The following is a 23,074-nucleotide window of genomic DNA, read 5'->3' as shown; positions in this document are numbered from 1 at the left end:
AAGCAAAAATAGAAAAATTATGGTTCAGTGAGATCCCGGCACCAGTGGCTCATGCCTATAATCCTAGCTACTCAAGAGGCTGAGATCTGAGGATCACAGTTCAAAGCCAGCCCAGGCAGGAAAGTCTGTGAGACTCTTATCTCCAATAAACCACCAGAAAACCAGAAGTGGTGCTATGACTCAAGTGGTAGAGTGCTTGCCTTGAGCTGAAGAGCTCAGGGACAGCACCCAGACCCAGAATCCAAGCCCTACAACTGACAAAAAAAAAAAAAAGAAGTATTGAGAGCAAAAAGTACTGAAAGTGTGGCTCAAGTAGGAGATCAACTGCCTAGTAAGAGCAAGGTCCTGAGTTCAAACCCCAGTACTGCAGAAGAAAAGAGAAAAGAAAAGAAATTCAAACTTTAAGTGCTGGGCCTATAACACCAGCAATTCAGGAGGCAGAGAGTAAGAGAATCTTGATTCCAGGATATAGCTGGGAAAAGTTAGAAAGACTCCCATCTCAACCAACAAGCCAAGTGTGGTAGTGTTCATCTGTAATTCAACTACATTGGAAGCATAGACAGGTAAGTCAAGACCAGTTCCTTATAAAAACACAGGAGCCTATCTGGAAAATAAAGCAAGAAAAGAAGAAGAAAAAAATTCAAATGTGGTTGTAACCCCTCTATACAGTATTTTCACAATAAAAAAAACTTATTAAGTGGGCTGGGAAGGTGGCTCAGTGGTAGAGCGCTTGCCTTGCATGCTTGAGGCCCTGGGTTTGATTCCTCAGCACCACATAAGCAGAAAAAAACAGCCAGAAGTGGTGCTGTGGCTCAAGTGGTAGAGTGCTAGCCTTGAGCTGAAGAGCTGAGGGACAGCGCCCAGGCCCAGAGTTCAGACCCCACAACCGGACCAAAAAAAAAAAAAACTTATTAAAAAAAAACAAATTCAAACTTCTCAGGTCTTTCTAAGTATGCGCACAATTCTTGATTATGTGCCCGGCTCTACATGCATGTGGCCTTCTGGATTCTCAAAAGTATGTTGGTGCTTTTCCAAACCCTTTATAGTCAACATCATTTCTCAATTTTAAATTTTGTTGGTCAAGTTTCCTGTTTACCTCAATTGGTAATGGCAGCTCAGGCAGTGCAATGTTAAATTATTGCTGCTGATTGTTTTTGGTAAATACTCCAGTGGAAGTGTTGTGCAAAATAACAAGCTCCGATTTAGGCCCCCAAAGACAAGCCTGTAATAAAAAACTTCCAGGGAATTGACAGAAAGGTCAAACAATAACTATTCTATAAAAACTTGGGTTTTTGGTAGAACACCAATTCCAATCTACCCCTCCTGGTGCAAGAATGGTATTTCTCATTATTGTCATGATGTGAAGCAATTGCTTTAGAAGACCAATATGAATTTGAAAACAAGACAGAAAGTTTGTTGTTGTTCTGAGACTTGGATGTTTTTCTTAAGAATTTCTCAGATTGGTGCAAGATTTGACCAATTTGTAGAACTTGAAAACCACTCATTCTGACAGATTTTTGATGATTTTTCTCATACTTTGATGAAGGAGTGGATGATCAGCTCTTGGTTTTGCCATTCTGGAAGTATTCTCCCATGGGGAAAAAAATCTTAAAACAACAAAACAAATGAAGATATGTAGTATATCATTAATTGAAAGATTCAATTTTCTTCTTTTTTTCAACAAAGAGGCTTTTTAAAAAGTTATTGTAAAGGTGATGTACAGAAAGGTTACAGTAACATTAGTCAGGTAAAAAGTACATTTCTTTTGGAACAGTGTCACCTCGTTCCTCGGTCTCTCCTAGTTTTTCCCTCTCATAACCAACCCACAAGTTGTATAGTTCATTTTCAACCTGTCTACTGAGTACCATTGCTGCATTTGTTCCCACTTTGTCCCACTCTTTCTGTGTCCCCCCCACCCTCCAAGGATGGGCAAACTTACAAACAAAGGTAAAGAAAACATAACCAGCAACAAAGGAAAAACCTCCTTGTTTCCATTTCAAAAAATATTATTTTTTGATCATGTGCACATAGCTACTGAGCCTCTCTGGTCTTCCCCTACAAATATCCTTCTTTGATCTCATCTAAAGCTGTATTCTCTTTTTGTTTAAGTTGTATTCTTACTCTAAAGTTTACGTAGAAATATAGAAGACTCAAAATATCCAAAGCAATCTTGAGGAAGACATTAAAGGGCACAAATGAACTAAATTCAAGGAAAATTACTAATCTATTGTGATCAAAATACTATAGTATTAGCAGAAGAATCAACAAGTAGGTCAAAGAAAATGAAAACTATCCAAGAAATATGACCACACTTAGTGATAATTTAATTTTTGACAAAGGAAAACAACATTCTTTTCAATAAGTTGTGCTATAACTATTCAGCAGTCATCTAGAGAACAAGTGAAACTTGACCGCTGTCTCACACCGCACAGAAAAGTTAATTTCAGATGGATTATACAACCTAATTTAAAAGTTACAACTGTAATTCATCTAGATGAAAATGTAAGATAGTGGCTTTACAATTGGTGATAAGAAGGAGTACGTTTGAGGCAGAAAAATAGAATTCAATAACCATGCAAGATAAATTAGATTACATCAAAACAAAAAAACATTCTCATTAAAATATATACCATTAAGAAAACTAATAGGCATGGCACAACTGAGAGAAAGTATTTACAAAATCTGTGCCTCACAAAGAGCTCACATCTAGAATTCCTAAATTCAAAAATGCAAAGATAGTCCACTAAAAATTCAGTAAATTGTTTGAATAAAGACTTTTTAAAGACAGCTTGGGAAATGGCAAGGAGAGAATGAAGGAATAGGAGCTTCTGACTCCCTCCACTGTCCCAGGTACCAAATCCATCATCTACTCATAGATCGCATCTCCCTGAGACAACATCAGAAATGAGTTAAAAGAGTCCTACAATATGGGGCAACTGTGAAGATTTTCACATCCAATGAGTAGGAAAAGCTGTAGAACACACTCAGGAATAGATCTGCTCTGAGCACAATGCAATACAATTGGGAAGGAATTTCCAACATAAGAGCTTTTCCCTAAGGGCAGAAGAGTTTGGGACATCTGTGTAATGCCCTAACTCTAAGGTTCCCTGTTGTTTATTTCCCTAATTCTTTAACTCTGGGGAGCAAAGGATAATAAATATACATGAATCTCTCTAGACCACAGAAAATTTGGCAGTTGATGTGGGCATACAAGTACTTCTAAGGGCTTCATCCCTTGAGTTCAGTGCAGAGAATGAGCTAAACCTTAAAGACTTAAGTTTGTAGCTCAAGAGGTTTTCCAGAATATTCTTCCAACTGCTGCTTCTAGATGTTGAGGTTCCAACTAGCCTACAGAGTTTGGAGCCAACTAGCAATAAACTTGCAGCAAGTTGAGCAGGACCAGTGCTGCCTGGAAGGAATTTGTCCACACACTCACCACCCCAAATTTCCCACTCAAACAACTGCTTCTCAATCCTCCTAGCTCTAAGAGTGGAAGACTTGAGTTTCTGTGAGTCACCCTAGATTACAGAACAAAGAGGTGGTTTCTGAATGGAAATAACTGAAGAGAATATCTTCCAGTTTTTAATTGGAAGGGGTTTATAACACTCTCTTCCAATGGTTACTTTAAATCTAGGCTTATAACTAACTAGCTTTAGGTAAATAAGGGTCAGAACTCATGCACATTTTCCAAGTCTATTCCCCAGCTTACCCTCATGATAAATCCAGATTTAGCCACTCTCCTAGGAATTTTCAAAAAAATTCCCACTGAAAACAATGCTGGTACAAGTGAAGAATTTCAATAAAGAGAAAGTATTTTTGAATATTTTTATTATATTTAAGTAGCTGTACAAAAAGTTGCCATTCACCGAAGCAGTTAATGAATACAGTGCATATTGATTAATGCCACCCCTTTTAACATTCACACCCACCCTGCCCAACCCACTCCTTCCTTTACTTAATTTTACGTGATAGATTGATAGATTGCCATTGAACAAAGCAGTTTACATGTACAATGCATCTTGATTTGTGTCAGATCTTCAATATCTTCACCCCTTACTTTGTCCCATTCCTTCCCTAATATTTCTCAATTCTGTGCTATATACAATACATTATTGCCAGCATTAGTTTTAAAGCACCAAAAAATGATAGATCTGAAGAATATGATAACTGAAATGAAACATGTAATAGGTTCAACAGCATACGAGGTCATGTAGAAAAAAACAGAACCAGTAAATTCTATGGGAGGTGAAAATATTTTATCCAATCTGAGGCGCAAAGGGAGAATAGAATGAAAAAAAAGATGAATTCAGAGACTTATGAAATACCACCAGGCAATACAACATAGACATAGTGTTTGTGCCAAAAAGAGAAGAGATATTGAAAAGTACAGAAAACATTTTTTTAAAGGCTGGAAATTTCTTAAGCTTAAAGAAGGAAATGAGAATCTATTATCCAGGAAAGATATCCTGAAAGATACTAAATAAGATGACTCTAAAGATATCAACAGAGAAATACATCATAATGAAATTGTTTTTTCAAGTGCTTTTTATTGTAAAAATACTGTACAGAGAGGTTACAGTTACATGAGTAAGGTAATGGGTACATTTCCTGTGGAGCATTGTTATGTCCTCTTTTGTTTTTCTCCTACCATCCCTTCCCTCTCCACCTCCCCAACTCCTACCTCCCCACCCCCAAGTTGTAAAGTTCATCTCCAACATAGCATCTTGTATATCGCATTGTTACAATGGGTCAACCTGTGTCCTTACTTCAGCATTTTGTTTTTTCCCTTCCCCTCTCCAAATTATATGCAGGGCACCAGAATCAAATACAATGAAAACAGGGGTTATACCTTGGGGGAGAACATACAAAAGAAACAAAAAATCACATAGTACATTATAAATATGTTGAAAACAATTGCAAGAAGGAAAAAAACCACTTGTGTCCCTATCTTAGGGTTCATTACACTTAACATCATCTTATATGGTTATATGTACATGGCTTTTGGCATTTCTGCTTGTCCTAGACATATACTAGTCATTGCAAATAAGGGTCCTATGTTTCCTTGGGCCTGGCTTACTTCACTTAATATAATTTTTTTCCAAGTCTTTCCATTTCCTAACAACTGGGGCGATGTCATTCTTTCTGATGGAGGTATAGAATTTATAATATATAGATATAGATATAGATAGATAGATAGATAGATAGATAGATAGATAGATAGATAGATAGATAGATAGATAGATAGATACCACATTTTCTTGACCCATTCATCTACTGAGGGGCATCAGGTTGGATCCATATCTTATAGCCTTGTTTGTGACTGTTTGGATAAATGACCAAAACTGGGATTGCTAGGTCATAAGGCAGCTCTATGCGGAGTCTTTTGAGGAACATCATACTGCCTTCCAAAGTGGTTGAACAAGTTTACATTCCCACCAACAATGCAGTAGGGTTCCCTTTTGGCCACATCCCCTCCAGCATCTGTTGTTATTAGATTTCTTGATGTTAGCCATTCTAACTGGGGTGAGGTGGTATCTCAATGTTTTTATTTTGTTTGCATTTCTTTTATGGCTAGAGAAGTTGAGCATTTCTTCATGTGTCAATTGGACATTCTTGTTTCCTCTTCAGAGAAGTTTCTCTTTAAGTCTTTAGCCCACTTCTTAATTGGCCAGGTGTTTTTTTTTTTTTGAGGATTTGTTGTTGGGGGATTTAATTTTTTGAGTTCTAAATATATTTTCGATATGAGACCCTTGTCCATTGTATAGCTAGTGAATATCTTCTTCCAATCCATGGGCTTTTTGTTGCTCTTGCTAGCTATGTCCTTTGCCATGCAGAAGCTTTGTAGTTTCATGCAATCCTATTTGTCCAACCTTTCTTTGATTTGTTGTGTTTCTGTGCCAACGAGCCATATACTTTGCCCTATTCCTTCCTGTAATGCTTTCATGGAGTCTGCTTTTATTTCGATCCATTTGGAGTTGAATATGGTGCAGGGTAATATATACGGATCTAGCTTTAGTTTTCTACAAGTGTTTAACCAGTTTTGCCAGCCTCATTTACTGGAGAGGTTTTCTTTCATTCTTTTTTTTAGCTCCCTTATCGAAGATTAGGTGGCTATACATCTGTGGGTTCATTTCTGGGTCTTTGTTCTATTCCATTGTTCCTCAGGTCTGTTCTTGTGCCAGTACCAAGCTGTTTTGATGACTATGGCTTTGTAGTAGAGTTTGAAATTTGGTATTGATATTCCTCCAGCACTGTTCTTTTTAGTAAGTAAGTAAATATGTTCCTATTCAGGGTCTTTTATTGTTCCATATGAATTTTTGGATTGCTTCTTCTATTTCATTGAAGAATGAGGTGAGGATATTGATAGATATCACATTGAATTTGTAAATAACCTTTGGCAGTATTGCCATTTTCATGATGTTAATCTTCCCAATCCAGGAGCCTGGGCTGTTTTTCCACTTACTTAGTTCTGCTTTAATTTCCTTTTTCAGGTTTTGAAAATTTTCAATGTAGATGTCCTTCACTTCTTTTGTTAACTCCTAGGTATTTTATTTTTTGTGGGGCTATTACAAAAGGAGTTGCTTTCCTGATTTCAGCTGCACTGTTTTCATTTTGGCATAAAGAAAAGTATTGATTTCTGAGGGTTAATTTTATACCTTGCTACTTTGCCAAAGTTTCAAATCAGCTCCAGTAATTTGGGAGTGGAGTCCATGGGATTCTTTAAAAACAAGATCATGTCATCTGCAAAGAGGGAGACTTTTAATTCATCTTTCCCTATTTGGATCCCCTTTATGTTTTCATCTTTTCTTATTGCTGTAGCTAGGCATTCTAATACTAATTTGAAGAGAAGTGGAGAGAGTGGACATCCTTGTCTCATTCCTGAGTTTAGAGAAAATGACTTTAGCCTTTCACCATGAAACATAATGCTGGCTGTAGGTTTGTCATACACAGCATTAATTATATTTAGGAATGTTCTATGGATTCCTATGTTTTTCCTGAGCCTTCATCATAAAGGGGTATAATGAAATTGTTAAAAGTTAAATTCAGACAATTTTGAAATTACCAAGAAAAATCATTTTGTTACCTATATGAGAAAATCTAAATGACCACCAATGGATTTTTTTCAGCAGAAATGTAATGGGCCAAAAGAGAGGGGATGATATATTCAAAACCCTAAAAAAAAAAGTAACTGCCAACCAAGAGCAGTGTTCCCAGAAACATGGCACTCATAAATAAAGAGGAGACAGTTTTCTCAGATGCGCAAAAAACTAAAGAAGTTTATCACCACTACGCCTTTATGTTTAAAATGCTCAAAATAATTCTTCAGACAAAAAGATAAACAAAGTAAGTAAAATTAAAAAAACTCTGTGACAAAATATGTACATTATTTGGTCAAAACATCAATACTATAGTGATGTAGAGCAAATAACTTTTACCTCTACTATACAGTTAAAATGACAAAACTATTCAACAGCAATGGATTCAATCATTTGTTACATGTCATACTTATTAAAAGTTGTAAATAGTGACACCAAAAATAAAACACCAGGGGTGTTCAAAAGAGGAGATGTACTCATCACCTTATGTAACTGTAACCCTCACCCATTCATCACCTTTACAATAAATAATAATAAATACATAAATAAAACAGTGGGTAGGGGAGTAAAAGTTAAGTTATTATGAGCTGAGCAAAATTAAGTTGTTATGGGCTTAGCAAAGTTAGCTGTGAAATGCTCTGTGTAAATCTCCAAACAACCTCAAAGCCAAAGCTTATAATAAATATCTAAAGGATTCAAATACCACTACTGAAAATCATAAAACCACAAAAGAACAAAGCAAGAAAGGAACAGGGGATCTATAAAATAAGTAATAAAGTGGTTCTAGTTAGTTCTCATCTATCAGTTATTATTTGGAGAGTAAGTAGATGGAGCCCTCCAATCTAATGGCATAGACTGGGGGAAATGGGGAAACAACTCCACTAACCAGAAGCAACATACCAGCAGCCACAGAAGATCTTGGTTCCCCAGGGTCTGCTGCAGGGTTGGTTTATCCAATCCCAGAAGTGTCTGAGTTCACACTTTCAGAGGTTAGAAGAACAGTGAAGGGTACCTTATCTTCATCAGGTCTTTTGTGGGACCCCTGCTGGGACTGAATCACCAGTTCTGAATTTGTCTAGAAGTTGCAGCCCGCTGGTAATGCTCCATCTTTTTTTTTTTTTGCCTTCTTTATGCTTTTTTGTTGTAAAAAATATAGTGTACAGAGGGGTTACAGTTACATGAGTAAGGTAATGAGTACATTTCCTACGGAGCATTGTTACCTCCTCCTTTGTTTTTCCCCTCACTATCCCTTCCTTCCCACCTGTCTAACTTCCCCTTCCCCCCACCAAGTTGTAAAGTTTGTTTTCAACATACTGTCTTGTATATCTCATTGTTACAATGGGTCAACCTGTATCCTTGATTCAGCATTTTGTTATTTCCTTCCCCTCCCCAAATTACAAAAATGTATATACAAGATGCAGAACACCTATGTCAAATACAGTGAAAACAGCAGTTATATAAATGGGGGAAGACATACAAAAGAAACAAAAAAAATCACATAGTACATTTTAAATACGTTAAAAACAATAGCAAGCAAGAAAAAACAAGTTATACTCCATTTTTTATTTGCTCTCCTTTTCTTCTTACTTCCTTGAGCTGTAAGTCCAACTATGTGTGAGCTTCTGCCCTCATGAAGTAAAGCAAATGTTCTTATTTTGTTTGTTTTCAAATACTTCACTTTGATTTACCTCTTTGGTGTTGGTTCAGTCATGTGGAGTACCTCTCTACAACTGTGGATTGTGGATTGAAATAGCTCTATAACCAACCAAAGAGAAATTGTTATGATATGGTAAAATTACAATACAATTACCCAGTAATATTCAGAACATGCAAAATGTTGTTATTATTATTTGATAGTATTTTTCTTGAAACATGTACTCATATATTGAAGAAGGAAAGAAAAATTTGCCTTGAAATATTAATAGTGAAAAGACACATATCGAACCACTTTTAGCAGTCTATATGCAATAGTCAAAAGCTGGAAAAAATCCAAAAGTAGAGTAGTGATACATTTTGTATCAATTTTGTCATAAAATTAGATTTGTCAGATAAAATACAGGATGTCTATTTAATTTCACACAAAATATTTTTATTTTAGTATAAAACACATGTCACAAATAGTACAAGGGACATAGTTGTACTAAAATTATTATTTTTCTAAAATTCAAGTTTAGCGGCTCTCTTGGATTTATTTGCTAAATCTGTACATACAACATATGATGGAATTGCATACAATCATGAAAATGAACTGTAAATATAATGAACAACAATCAATCAGATAATGCTGAGCAAAGATGTGATTCCCTTTGCATAAAACAGTCAAAAATAAGGAATATTGTAAAAGTCAGAGAATAGTTTCAAAATGAGGAAAATGAGGGCAGTGTTCTCAGGAAAGTATGCCTTGTCTCTCTGGATACTGGGAGTATCTTTAACTATATGAGGGATGTAGCTGCACAAAGATTTTCATGTTGCTTTAAATTCCTGAGGTGAACAGGATTTCTTTCCTGTATTGGTTTCCTATAAATAATATCATTCAATGAGCTGCCTTATGGGTAATATTGGTTATTTAGATCAAACTTTTTATTGTGCAGTTCTCTCTAATTTTTTTTTACTTTAAATATCAGAATCAGACTAGCTTTTCTAGTGGCAATACTGTGTTTAACCATAAAACCTAGTTTTGGATGATCAGAAAACACCACACCAAGTTTAGTGGCTAATTCTTCCAAAATTAAGAGAGCAGAGAACATTTTTAATAAATATTTTACAATTAATTTGTTTTTGAGCAACACATCTAGTTGCTTTTTTCCCATATCCTCTGCAGAACTCAATTTTGAGTGTTTAAGGGGGAAAAAAGCACAGTTTCTTACGTAAGTTTTTGGAAACAGACTATTGGTCAAAAATAGATTTTAAAGTGTGAACAACCTGATTGAGCCCAGGTTGAGAGCCTGGAATATGGGCAAAAACAAGTTTGAAACCATTGCTGACTATAATCACCTTGGACAAGCTATTAAAGACCCAGAGTTTTAATTCTTTCACTTAAAATCATTTAAGCCTGAACTATAAGTAACATAGTCCAGAGAGCATTACACAGTAAGCCTTCAGCTAGAAACATAACCCTCAATTGATCTGAGTTTTCCAATAGAGGGTTTTTTTCTCTGGCCTTGAACTTTTTTGAAACTTGCCTTTGTCTTTCTTTCATCTCCTGTCAAGCAAGCCTGAGACTGACTTGCTTGCAATTTCTTTCCTTCTTGAATTTAGCAATAAAATACTCTCTGAAGATAGGAGGCTGATGAAATTATGTAAGTTAAGACGGTATCTTCCCAAGCCCTTTACTCATTACCAGAACAAGCTGGCAAGAGTACCTTATAAGCCAGACCTGCCTTTTTGTAAATTTCCTTGGGCAGTGACTGTGAAACCAGCCACCTAAACTACAGGATGCTTATCTTTTAGTGAAGTTGGATATCTTCTCTACCCACACCTAATTAAGTGGGCTGATTTCATTATCACACTGTGTGACTTGGCTGCCCTCCCAGATCTTTCTTCTTTGAGAATATGCTGGGAAGAAAAGGACAGGGATGTGCATTGTTGCATTTCTCAAGCTCCCATGAAACAGTGAAAAGTCTGAGATGCTGGAGATAATTGCTATTGTATTTGATGTTAGCAAGCACTGCTAAAATGCGTAGGATGAGGCCTTTGTACATCATACACCGTGTCATTGTGAGTACTAAGGATAAGTGTCATCTGCTTGTATCTTTGCAAATGATGTTTTTCAGAGTAAGCAGTAACCTCGCCAAGCAGTTACTATGTTTACAGAATTTGACACAATCCATCTGTTGAAAAGGGTTTTCTGTGTTTAGACTGATAAAATATAAAACAGTTGGTGAAGACTTACCAGACTCCATGGATCTTGATTTGGGGAGAGGGTCTGCTATGTTTTTTCCAAGCTATGCAATGACAAATCCTGTAGAAAAGTTTCCAGAGTCCTGCTAATTTTGCCAAATCCTGTGGAATGGAGAATCAGTCACAGTTACAAGACTCTAATGCTGTCTCTGGCCACTATTTTTTTTGGGTCCAGTCGTGGGGCCTGAACTCTGGGCCTGGGTGCTGTCCCTCAGCTCTTCAGCTCAAGGCTAGCACTCTACCACTTGAGCCACAGCGCCACTTCCGGCTTTTTTCTTTTTGCTTATGTGGTGCTGAGGAATCGAACCCAGGGCCTCAGGCATGCAAGGCAAGCGCTCTACCATTGAGCCACCTTCCCAGCCCCCTCTGGCCACTATTACCTAGCCTTCTCATTACCAATCAGACCCAACACATGGGCAGGTGCACTTTAACTCCAAGTGCCTTTCCCCAGGCTGGCATCATTTTCTTACAGTTCAATTTGGTATCATATTAACAAAAAAGAGTATCGTTCAAAGCATCTTAGTTGAAGATTAATCCAACCGAGAAGCAAGAGTGTTGGGGTATCCATACTTTGCCTCTCATCTATCCTTGGCTGAGAACTACATTTCAGAAATGACATTAGTCAGTGCTTCCAGTGTACTCTGCATGTGGCAGCCAAGCTGGCTTCTGGAACTAGCACATAGAAGCATAGGAAGTTGATGGGAACAAAATAAAAGTAGTCCATTTCTGAAGGATGAATGTGGGCACCAACAATGTCTACCTTCCTGTATTTCCAATTTTATTTCCAAGAGATATTGACTGTACCCATACTCACTCAGTTCTGTTTAAGAGAATAGAATGGGCAAGAATATGTAGTTTAAAAGGAGTTCAGACCTACAGACTTAACTTAAAGGAATCCTGATATAGTTAAATAATAGTAATAATAATTAGGTGGCCTACTATTTGCTATTTTTCTCCAAGTTAAAAGAATCAGATGAGGATTTGGTAGGAGGTTCATAAAACCAATAAATTATGAAGTCAGAATTCAAATGTAAGCACATCTGATAGAAGAATCAGGTACAATAATGGCCTATGAAACATCATTCCTGAACACAAGTGGTTTACAACCCTGGCAGAGGTGTGCATAGTGATATGCTGTGCAAGGGACATGACCAGTGGCTACAGATAACTCTGATTGGTATGTTACTGATTCTGATAGGTAGAGTGTAAAAATGCTCTTAATCATTCAATGCCCAGGACATCTGACAACAAAGTTCTCATGAAACTACTAGATATTAGAAAACATTAGGCTACTGCCTTCTCAAAGAGTTTATGGGGCTAATCTGAGCTCTTTATCAGAAGGTAATATATACTATGTGCACAAAACTAGTCTTATTTCTCAAACAAAATCTATAGTTGTAGGGAATTCCTCTTCATGTTCAGATAGGCAAAAACTCAGAAGATCATCATGTCTGGGTCCTACTAGAAGACTAAGAAAGGATGTTGAGGTGTCACTTAGTAGATTAGGGAGGCCGACTCAAATATAATTCTGCAAGACAAAGTTTACTTTTGCAGAAGGGTATGTCATCAGCCAAAAATCTGGCAGGCAAGCACACAGAGCTGGCAGGCTGCTCCCTTTTTAGCCTTAACCCAGCAGTCCCTGGCCCTCTGCTCACATTGGTTGAGCTCAGGTTCACAATCTGAAAACAATGTGTCTTAATTAACAGTAACAGGATGTCTTAATTAAAGTGCTCAGGAAAAGGATGTATGCAATTAACAAGAGCCAAGCCACCTGGCCAAAGCAGGCTCCCCCAAGAAAATTCTCTCAAAATCAAAGACAGGAGGGGGTAACAATGCTCAACAAGAAATGTACTCATTACCTTACTCACGTAACTGTAAGCCCTCTTTACACCATCTTTACACTAAAATAAAATTTAAAAAATTAACAAAGAGGAAGCAAACTACTTTGACAGAAAAGATGCTTCTCTCACACTGACAGTGAAAAGGAAACATTAAAAAAATGAAACTCAGTTAGAGAGGGCCTTCATTTTCCACTCCATGAGAGATTTGAAGTTTCAAGAATCTTTTGGAAGATTCAGCGAATAAATATTTCTCCCAGAGAGTACACAAATCAGTAATAAAGCACGATTTTTGTAATCCTAGAGTCAGTGACTGGATTTGAGATTAAGGGTTTGCAAGGCCCATGACAGTGCACTCCACAGACTGTTTAGAAATATGCAGAAGTGGGAGCAGCAATATTCTAAACTAGCTTGGAGGAATGATGTGGGAAGGGAGGAAATAAGAACATAAACCAGAGCAATACCTCTGCCAGTATGCATCCCAGGGGCAGTTTATTGAGGCATCCCTCCTATGATTTTCATTGCTTTTTTAGTGACTACTCATTCTTAAGAGCTCTGTTCAGCTGTCACTTCTTTGGAGAGTTTCTACAAGCCCAGATTGAACAGACCAATGATACACTGTTCTATAGTATAATTGGCCCTCTGTATTTGTGTTCTGTATTTGTGTTCTATATTTGGATTCAGCCAACTTGTAGATTGAAAATATTTAAGAACAAGATCACAGAAAGTTCTAAAAAGCCAAACCTGCATTTCATCCATAAACATGAAGTGATGTGTGGGAATTGCATTAGGTATTACAAGTTATCAGAGATGATTTAAGATATAATGATCTCTTGCTATTGATGAGGAATTAGTTCTCCTCATGGATACCAAACTCTATAGATGTTCAAGTCCCTTATATAAGATGGCTTAGTATTTTTTTCAAATATGTCCTTCCATATACTTTAAGTCACCTCTTATTTATACTATCAAGTGCAATGAAAAATGCTCTATAAATGATCATTATAGTGCATTATTTAAAGAATTAAAGGAAAACACAAAGCCTTTGCTCAAAAGTAGCCCTCAGGACCTGCTGTTTCTGCATCTTCAGATTCAGCCAAAACTGCAGGTTTTCAGCCTGAAGCTGAATGAATCAAGAGATAAACAATCAGAAATCAAGGACTGACTAGGTACGGGATGGCATACATAGGTTACCTTGCCATTTTATATTAGGGCCTTGGCGACCTTGCAAGTAGGGTATCCACATGGATCTTGGAACCAATTTTGCTTAGATCAGGAAGGATGATGACTCTAATGGTCCCAGTCTTTGCCTCACATTTTTATTATGTATCTGCCTCCTCTGCCAGCGTTCAGGCTAACAATATAGTTTTATTGAGTTGCTGAGAGAATGAGTTTTTCCTCTGCTGTAGTGCTTTTCTGCCTTTGGAAGAAGGCCACTGGAGAATCTTACAAAACCATCCAGCACTAATGTGATGGCTATGCACATGACTAGAAGACATCCACATGCTCGAGGGCATACCAATTTCTACTTGTAAAAGACATTTGGACAATCCAGAATTTACAGAGTAACCCTAAGACAGACCCAAAATTTTAATTTCTCATAAGAAAATGTCAAAACCCCATAGTCTCAATGATCAAGGACTCACTGATAGAATCCACTCTGGAACTGTTTGGCTTATGTGAGCTCAAGAACACCAAATCAACTCTAAAACATCACTCTATTTTGGATGCAGTATAGATGCTGATGGAAATGATGCCACTATTCTGATCTTTCAAGCAATCCCCAAACAGATTCAACTGAACTCTGGTTAGAATCTTGAATGGCTGTTTTCTTAGTTTCTTTTAGAACTTCTTTTTCCATTCTGGCATATCAGTGACTACTAAATTGCAGCAAAGTTTGAGTTTATACTAACTCATAGGTGATTACAGTGGACAAGTAGTTTCCCCAAACTTGGAAAATGAAATAGCCCACATATGGAAGGAATCAGCAGGCACAGAGGCTCCTATCTACCTTCATTCTCCAGCTGCTGAAACTGTTTTGATAAGATAAAAGGAAATAACACAAAAAGAGAACAGATAGACGTCAAGAAACTAGAAATCCATTGTTTTTCTGCTATGAAAACTAAATGGAGAAGGCCAGCCAGCCTGAGTGATTCTGTTACAGAAATGATGGCTTTGGTTCAGTCCTAAAATTTTAGTCTTAATTCCATCCCTAACTTTAATTAAACTCTTCATCCAGCCATTGCATTATCCCAAAAATGAATTTCAGGAATTCCAGGAGACTGCCAATACCAATGGTACAGTCTTATTGGTTTAACAACCTGCACATTCATCAAACCAGGAGTTCTGATTTTTCACATCCATACCCTGGAACCACACCCTAGCTTGTGAGTTGCAACCCTAAAAGCTGAGGGAGGCTAACAGCTCACAAGAATGGGTGAGCTGACCTAGTGTAAAGGAAGGTCATTATTAAATCCACAGCCATTTGATGTCAGGAGGAAAACAGGCTTATTTTTTTGGAGATTGTGCTGATTTGAATATGGATTGCCCCCACCTAATCATATATTGAAAGTGAATTTCTCAATGTAGTGGTGTTGGAGGTGGGATCCTTAAGAGAGAAATGAGTCTTGGAACCTCCCATCAAAAATGTCATGAATGGATTAGTGCTGCCTTCTGAGAGTTCCAACTCTCTTGGGAATAGATCACTACTGCTGAGCAGGCTGTCACAGAAAGCCTAGCAACCCCAACTGTCTCTTCTACACATGGTCTAGTACATATTCCCAGGGGATACCCAGCCAGTGCCCCAGGACTCTGCCAGCAAGAGGACTATCACCAGGTGTGATCCCTCCACCTTAGACCAGAACCATGATCCAGAATGAATCACTTTTCTTTAAAACTCACCCAGTCCCATCCCCATTGTCAGTTGAATGATGAAGCGATTTGGGTGTTGTAATTAGTCCACAGTCACACAATCAGATGGAAATGGATCCAAGCTTTGGTGGCAACAGTTCTTTCTGATCTGCATACCCTTTTATTTGTCCTGTTGCTCCAATGCCATCCAGAACAACTAGCAACAACCCATCTCCACTTTCAAAGATACTACAACGATGAGACTAAAAAATTCTGTAAGAGGGAATGAAATAAAGGTTTTAATGTAGAAAAATTTAGTTTCCAAAATGAGGAATTTGGAGCCAGTTATAGTGACAGTTAGACTTTGTGAAAAGCTCTTAAAAAATAAATCCGTCATAAACTCCTAGTAGCCAAACAGGCAAAAGACTTAAGAAGATTTAAATACAGCCATGTTCTGTTTCAACCAATGGACTCTGCAATGAAGTTTCTCATTCAACTATAACATAGCTGAAAAATTCCTGTCCCCCAGGGATGTTTAGCTGTGTTAGTGTTCTAGCATAAGGGCCTGTGCAAGTGTTTGTGGTGACACTGTGTAATTCACTGCATTGCCAGTCATACGACTGTACAAATACAATTAGGTATACTACCTTATACTTCACAATGCTAGTAAACAACTATGTGATCGGTTTGTGTATTTTTGATACTGTAGATTTTTAAAACAAAATTTTAGAATGCACTCTTTCTGTTTATTAGAACAATGATTTAAATTGAAACCCTTCTGTATAACCACTTAAAGATAATTTATAAATGGCAAACAAGGCAACTACCATAAAACAATCATACATGTTACCTTGGCCCCAACCTATTACTATATCTTCCGTTCACCTTGTCCTAGATGGTATGTTTACTTTTTGTGTTTGATTTAGTCTCATGCATTTTAGTTCATCATAGTCCTTGGAACAATACCATACTTATAAGCCACATAATAATGAGAACCTAGTGACCTATTTCTCCAGACATATCCCCACAGTCAGGCAATATTCAACTGTACTTACGTTAATGTTGTAGTTGATATTACAATGAGACTCCCTTCAACCTCCAACCAACCATTTTAGAAAAGTCTAGTAGTAAACAGCATTTGTGATAGTGAAATATAGAGTGGTGTCTTCAGTGTGGGGATGCACAATATGGGACAAGTTCAACATGTGTTCCACTCAGGTGATCTCTTTCAGGTAGTCTCATTCATTAGAATCAGGAATCCGTAGGTTTTGTTACAAAGAAAAACAGAGTCCGTTAGTCAGAAATCCCATTAGAAAGCCAGTGATTTTTTTCCCCTTAAGAGATAGGGGATCAGACCAAATATATTTGTATTTCAAGAGCAGGGTTACTTACCTGTGTCCATATAACATTTGAACACACACACACACACACACACACACACACACACACACACACACACACACACACACACACACACACACAAAACAAAAGGTTTCTATAACCCCAGTACACCTGGACAAGCAAAATAAATTGCACCAGCCTGCATGTTTCCACTGTGCCTTGTTATAACATGCATTAATATTGGAAGAGTCTACACATTCCCCTCTCACATCTCCAATATATATCACAACAGCTTGTTTGGAGATGTTTATTTTTCATTTAAGGTGTTTTAACTCCTACTGCCTAAAAATTAGCAGCTGGTCTTATTGCATCTATTTTCTTCAATTCTGTTTATACTTTGTCCCCTTTGGTAACTCTGAGTTTAATTTCCCAGAAGGCATTAATTTTATTGCTTCCAAAGTGGTCAATTATTTATGTTTATATGATATTTAATGTTTCAATTTTCCCTCAGACTCCTTTGCAAACAAGTGGTTGGAATACACATTTGGAAATGCACACCCAAATTAATTTGCACAGTTTGCTTGACTGGGATTTTTTTTCTTTTTTTTTCTTCTTCTTCTTCTTCTCTTCCTCCTTCTCCAAGTCACGCTCCATGAAAAATTCTAACCAGGTGAGTTCTGGCAGCACAGCTGCTTCTCCCACAGGAACGAGGGAGGAAATCTGGGAGGCATGAGCTAAGAGGAGCTCAGTGATTGCCTTGCCTTTGGTGGAAGGGCTTTGTCTATTATTGACATTAATTATGAAGGCCAAATGTTTGTTTTCCTATGGGATCCAGTTCTGCCCCTTGGTTATTGACACAGTTGGGATATGAAACATATTTACTTTTTAATGGGGGTGGAGGGACAGGTTTATATTACAGTAATACATTCTAGTGTCAGCTCTTTCAAACTTAGTTCCTATGTCTATCTTGTGTGAGCTTCTAACTAAAGGGCCTGCATTTGTTGGTTAATTTATTTAGGTTCTTATTCTACATTACAAGCTGATTAACATGTATTAAGGATATAACCACCTTTTCTGGTAAAGAGTATAGAAATACATATTAAAACCTTAGTTTCATTATTATTAGGACTGGCACATTAAAGAGACTTGCTAATGACACAGTAAAGAACAAAAAGTCCCTAGCTTTTGCCCCCAAGAACTTTCCTAGGGCAAGGGGTTACAGACAACCAAGGCTGTTACAAAAAAGGCTGGAAAGAGCTGCCCTAATTGGAGGCATGGGGTGTATGGATCCAGAAATTCCATGTCTAGGTATATATCCATGGGAAATCTGAAATGCAGACATAATTTACAGAGATTGTTCATGCAGAAAACATTACTACTGGCAAACCCAGATCATGCTGATTGTGTTCACTCAATGCATGGCTGAGCTGTAGAAAAACTGTGGAGATGGTGGGAAAATTATAATAAGTTTGTTATTGTTATAATAAAAAAATAGAAAACACAATATGTTCGCAGTTCTGTGTCAGCCAAAGTTCAAAGCACTTAATCTGAATTAACATATTAATTCTTTCAATAACCCTATGGAACAGATGACTACTATCACCATTTCCCATACAAGACAACTGACATCAGAAAGTTGGATAACTAGTCCAACATTATTTAACAGCCAGTCATCTGACAAGCAATGTGTCTCTAGAGTCTGCCTTATGCTATAACCATTGGAAATGCTTACATTATGATAGGGAGAAAGGCTTATGATATTTATGTAGAGTTGGATACATACTACTTATGTTAGCCTGGACTCTCCTGCTAAGCACAGACTAAGATAAGAGTCTGATATCATGCAGTTTATTGGAGGAAGTTATTCAAGGAAAGAGGAACGGGATGGTAGAACCTGAGGCAGAAATATAGGGAACAGCAAGGATGCATTTTCTGGTTCATCATCACTAAATGATGAGGTACCTCTAAGAATCTATACAGGATATACAGTTCCTTCTTAGTGGTTGGAAGAAGAGAGACTATACAACCACAGACCTGGCTGTCCTTTGGTGAAGATTACCCACAGTGTTCCTTCCTCTCAGTCCATCCAGAGCAGCACAGTCTGAGGACCTGCAGATCTCCCCACTTAGGTATCGGAGATCTGAGACAGAAAGCAAGAAGCAGGAGGTGAGGAAAGCTTATGCTCATATGCCATGGTGATTGGAAGGGTTCACTGAACCAGCTCCATTTTGATTACCATACATTTTGCCACTCATCAAACCAGCGAATTTTATAAAAAGCGAAACAGTGTATTCAGGATGGCTAAGTATGTAAGGGGAGACCCAAGTCTCAAATATACCTTCCCAAAGGTAGGGTCTGAGATATTTATGGAGATCAGAAATGAAATGGAAATTTTGGCCCTGTGACATCACAATATCACCCATTGGCCATCTGTACAGGCCTAAATATTTTGTATTGTTTTTAAAGCCTTCAAGTACCTAAAAGGAACAAAAGCAACCACTGGCCTCATAACACATATGTCAGAAGTATGTTATCAATATCCAAACTAGTTGTAGACAAAGACATAGTAATGTAGGCAGATGAACAGGGTCTGTGATTGTGATAGCCCCTTGTAATATCAACCTATAGATCACACCTTGCCTGAGGACTGCTCCAAGACATACCACCTCTCTATAAATGCCCAGCAAGACCAGGCAATCAGTTCATTGTCAAGCTACATTGGCTCAGAATGCATGGGTATATTCACTTTGTGTCTTCCCACTTCTCCCATTTTTTCCTTGCTCTTGCTTACCTGAAGTGTTAGTTTCCTGCTAAGTATTGGCACAAAATCCATAAACTAAGGCTAGTGATCTAAAGTTTCTAGGGAGATTGAGTCAAAACTCAACCCATACATCTTAGGTCCAGTGTGTTACTTTAAGCAAATCCTTTAAACCTCTGAGCTACCTTTTGTGTACAATGAAGCTAACAGGCCTTACAGCCTGAATGAGATGATTGTACATCATAATGACTTGAGTGTTTATTTAATGTGAAAAGTGCCCAGGGTATTTCCTGATGTAAACAGCATTCAACAAAAATTAATCCCTTCCATTTTGCCATTGGCTAATCCCATAGTTTGCGATGTGTTGACTCTGCTTATGTGGCTGGTAACCTGTAACAGAGGAGAAAATTTACTCAAATGAATTGAAGTGAAAATTATAAGAAAGAGAGTAGAGCATTGGTGATTTTATATGATTCAGCTTCATATAACCTAGGGACGCAACCACAGAACCACTACAAAACATATACACAAATCCAGGCCCACTTGGTGGACATCATTCTAATGGGATCCTGTGGAAGCTGAGAGATGAGTATTTTCCTGTGTTTATTGTTGTTGTTGTTGTTGTTTAAGTAGGATCAAGGACAGAATTGCTTTTCTCTTCAACATAGTTTCCTGAGTAGTCTGTCAAGTAAGAATGAGAAGTTGAGAAAATTGTAACCTAAGGGGAGCTTTTATTTAACAGAGTAGTTACCAATTAGAGAATACTAAGTAAATGCTCAGAAAACGTTTTTATCCTTTTGGGCTTTTAAATGGTTAATATTGATATTACCAGCCAGATTTTCATTTAAGCTAATTCTAATAGCCATGCACTCTTCTCCTGTTCAAGCCCAAGTTTCTTTTGGTCCTTTCAGATATATTCTCCATTTTACCAGAGTCTGGTACCAAGAACCACATCAACATGCTCTTTTAACCCCTGACCTTTGATTTAGTTTGCTCACTGAGGGACCAGAAAGAAGGGTACCTCAGACAGGCCATGTCCCTCTTCTCTGGATAATCTTTCCTTCAGTCATCTAGGAACCTTCTCTTTCATTATCTAGCCTGGGAGAAATAAGGATACATTTCATCCAAGTCCTGAGATACATAACTTATAGCTTCTAAAAATAGCCATATAAAAATATGGCTGTACAAATACCCTTAAAACATATCCTAGGCAGTGTGTGTTAGCTACTATGACATTGTCTAATACATAGAATCTATATGTCATAAAAATGTTATTTGGTATTCTCTCATGTTGCGTATATCTACTAACTACTAAATAATCAATTAGGTAAGGTAACTTAATGAGATCATGTAAGCAGTCAGTCAGAGGTGGTGATAAGACCTGAGCAGCCACTGTATAAATCTGAACATCTTATCTACATTCACTGTTTACCAGCAAGGTGGCAACTGTATGTGTTAATCTGTATTATGTCTATTTCATTGATGTGAAAGTCTCTGGACAGGGCTCCCCAGCAGGTATCAGGACTAGAGGCAGCTCTTTGTCAAGCTGAGGAACAAGATCCTGAAAGTTTGCTTTATGAAGGAGAGATAAATGGCCTGTAGATCTTGTCCAACAGAACTCAGTGCCCAGAAGTTCAGGAATTAAAATTGCTTTACTTCCAGAGTGAAGACCTTTTTACTTATTAGCCTTTTTCTCTAAACAACGTTGTCCTTGAAGTTAGTCTTACAGACCGCATACCTACAACATACAAAAACCACATCACCTTTCTGCCAAATAAAACGTGCCAACACTGCAGAGGCTTTGCAACTCTACTCTCCTTCTAGTGACTCAGCCCATGTCTAGATGTAGTTACATCATAATACATCTGGAGCCCTAGAAACTAAGGATGCTACTCAGCAGTATATTCCAGGGGTCAGGAAAGGACCCAGAGCACTGGTTTCTCACATGATTGATCAATAGGTTAAATAAGAAACAGTTTACTGATTTGGAAGCCGTCTCCCAAGATGCAGAATCATACCCTACCAAGGGTCTCATGCAATGATATGGACTACTGTGAGCATGAAAGAAGTAACCATACTCAGCAAAATTGAAATACAAAAATTTGCTGTGATAAACAGTGGAAGAAGACATTGAAAATGGGAAATATGCTTAGGGAACAGGGTTTACTGAAATGTAAATAATGTAATGACTGGAATAATGTAATATAGAACAATGTTCATTGGACAAGACTGAGGATACCTGCACAAAGGCAGTTTGGAAATGTGCTGTAAGACCAGGGCCACCCTTGTGGCCCTCTCTCCTCTGACAACACATGGAATAAGTAATATTCATTCATGTTCCTAGGACTATGCTAACTTTCCTGCCTTGTCTTATAGTTTGGAACAACCTGCCTCATCTGAACACCCTGCAGCCCACCGTCTATTACATCTATTACATCATTGAGTTTCTATGTATTGAACCAGACAAGACTTAGCTGAAACACTGGTGGCCTTGATAGGATATAAATACTCCAAAATATTCAGAGATATGTAATATTCGAAGGTTTAATGGTCGAAGACTTTGTGAAATTTCTCCACTAAGGTAACAAAAATTTTGTTGCCACTCCCATCTTCTGCCACAAAGCAAGGAAGCTTGATGAATGATGGGCTTCCTGGGGTTCTGAAAGCAGATGACTCCATATACAAGGAACCTGCCCTGGAAAGTACTCAGACAAGGCCCCTAGAAGAAAAAGTAATTGATGCTTCCATGAACCACCATCGGCAGATCCTATGATATTGCACATAACTACTGGTAAAAGTCATGTGGCAAATCAAAGAGTGACAATCACAACACAGGCTCTGGGATATTTGAGCCTTCTTATATTCAATGGATTATTATGCATCTTTTCGTTTATTTTATGAGCTTAGAAATTTATGAGGAGAAGAGGGGGGAAATGCAGAAAAGAATCCAAAGTATATCCTACAAAATTAAGAAGAGTGGGCTGGGAAGGTGGCTCAGGGGTAGAGTGCTTGTCTGGCATGCATGAAGCCCTGGATTCGATTCCTCAGCACCACATAAGCAAAAAAGTTGGAAGTGGCGCTGTGGCTTGAGTGGTAGAGCGCTAGGCTTGAGCTGAAGAGCTGAGGGATAGTGCCCAGGCCCAGAGTTCAGGCGCTACAACTGACAAAAATAATTAAGAAGAGTAAGTGAAGGGGAGGGTAAGGGATGAATGGGTGAGAATGTTGAAAGGGGTGACTTTGATGAAAATGCATTGTATTCATAAACTACTTTGTAAAATGTCAGCTACTTT

The sequence above is a fragment of the Dipodomys merriami genome, unplaced genomic scaffold (genome assembly GCF_024711535.1).
Source record: "Dipodomys merriami isolate MVZ:Mamm:240054 unplaced genomic scaffold, mDipMer1.0.p SCAF_34, whole genome shotgun sequence".
Taxonomy (NCBI): domain Eukaryota; kingdom Metazoa; phylum Chordata; class Mammalia; order Rodentia; family Heteromyidae; genus Dipodomys; species Dipodomys merriami.
The sequence above is the reverse complement of the archived record's forward strand: the minus strand, read 5'-3'. Positions refer to the sequence as shown.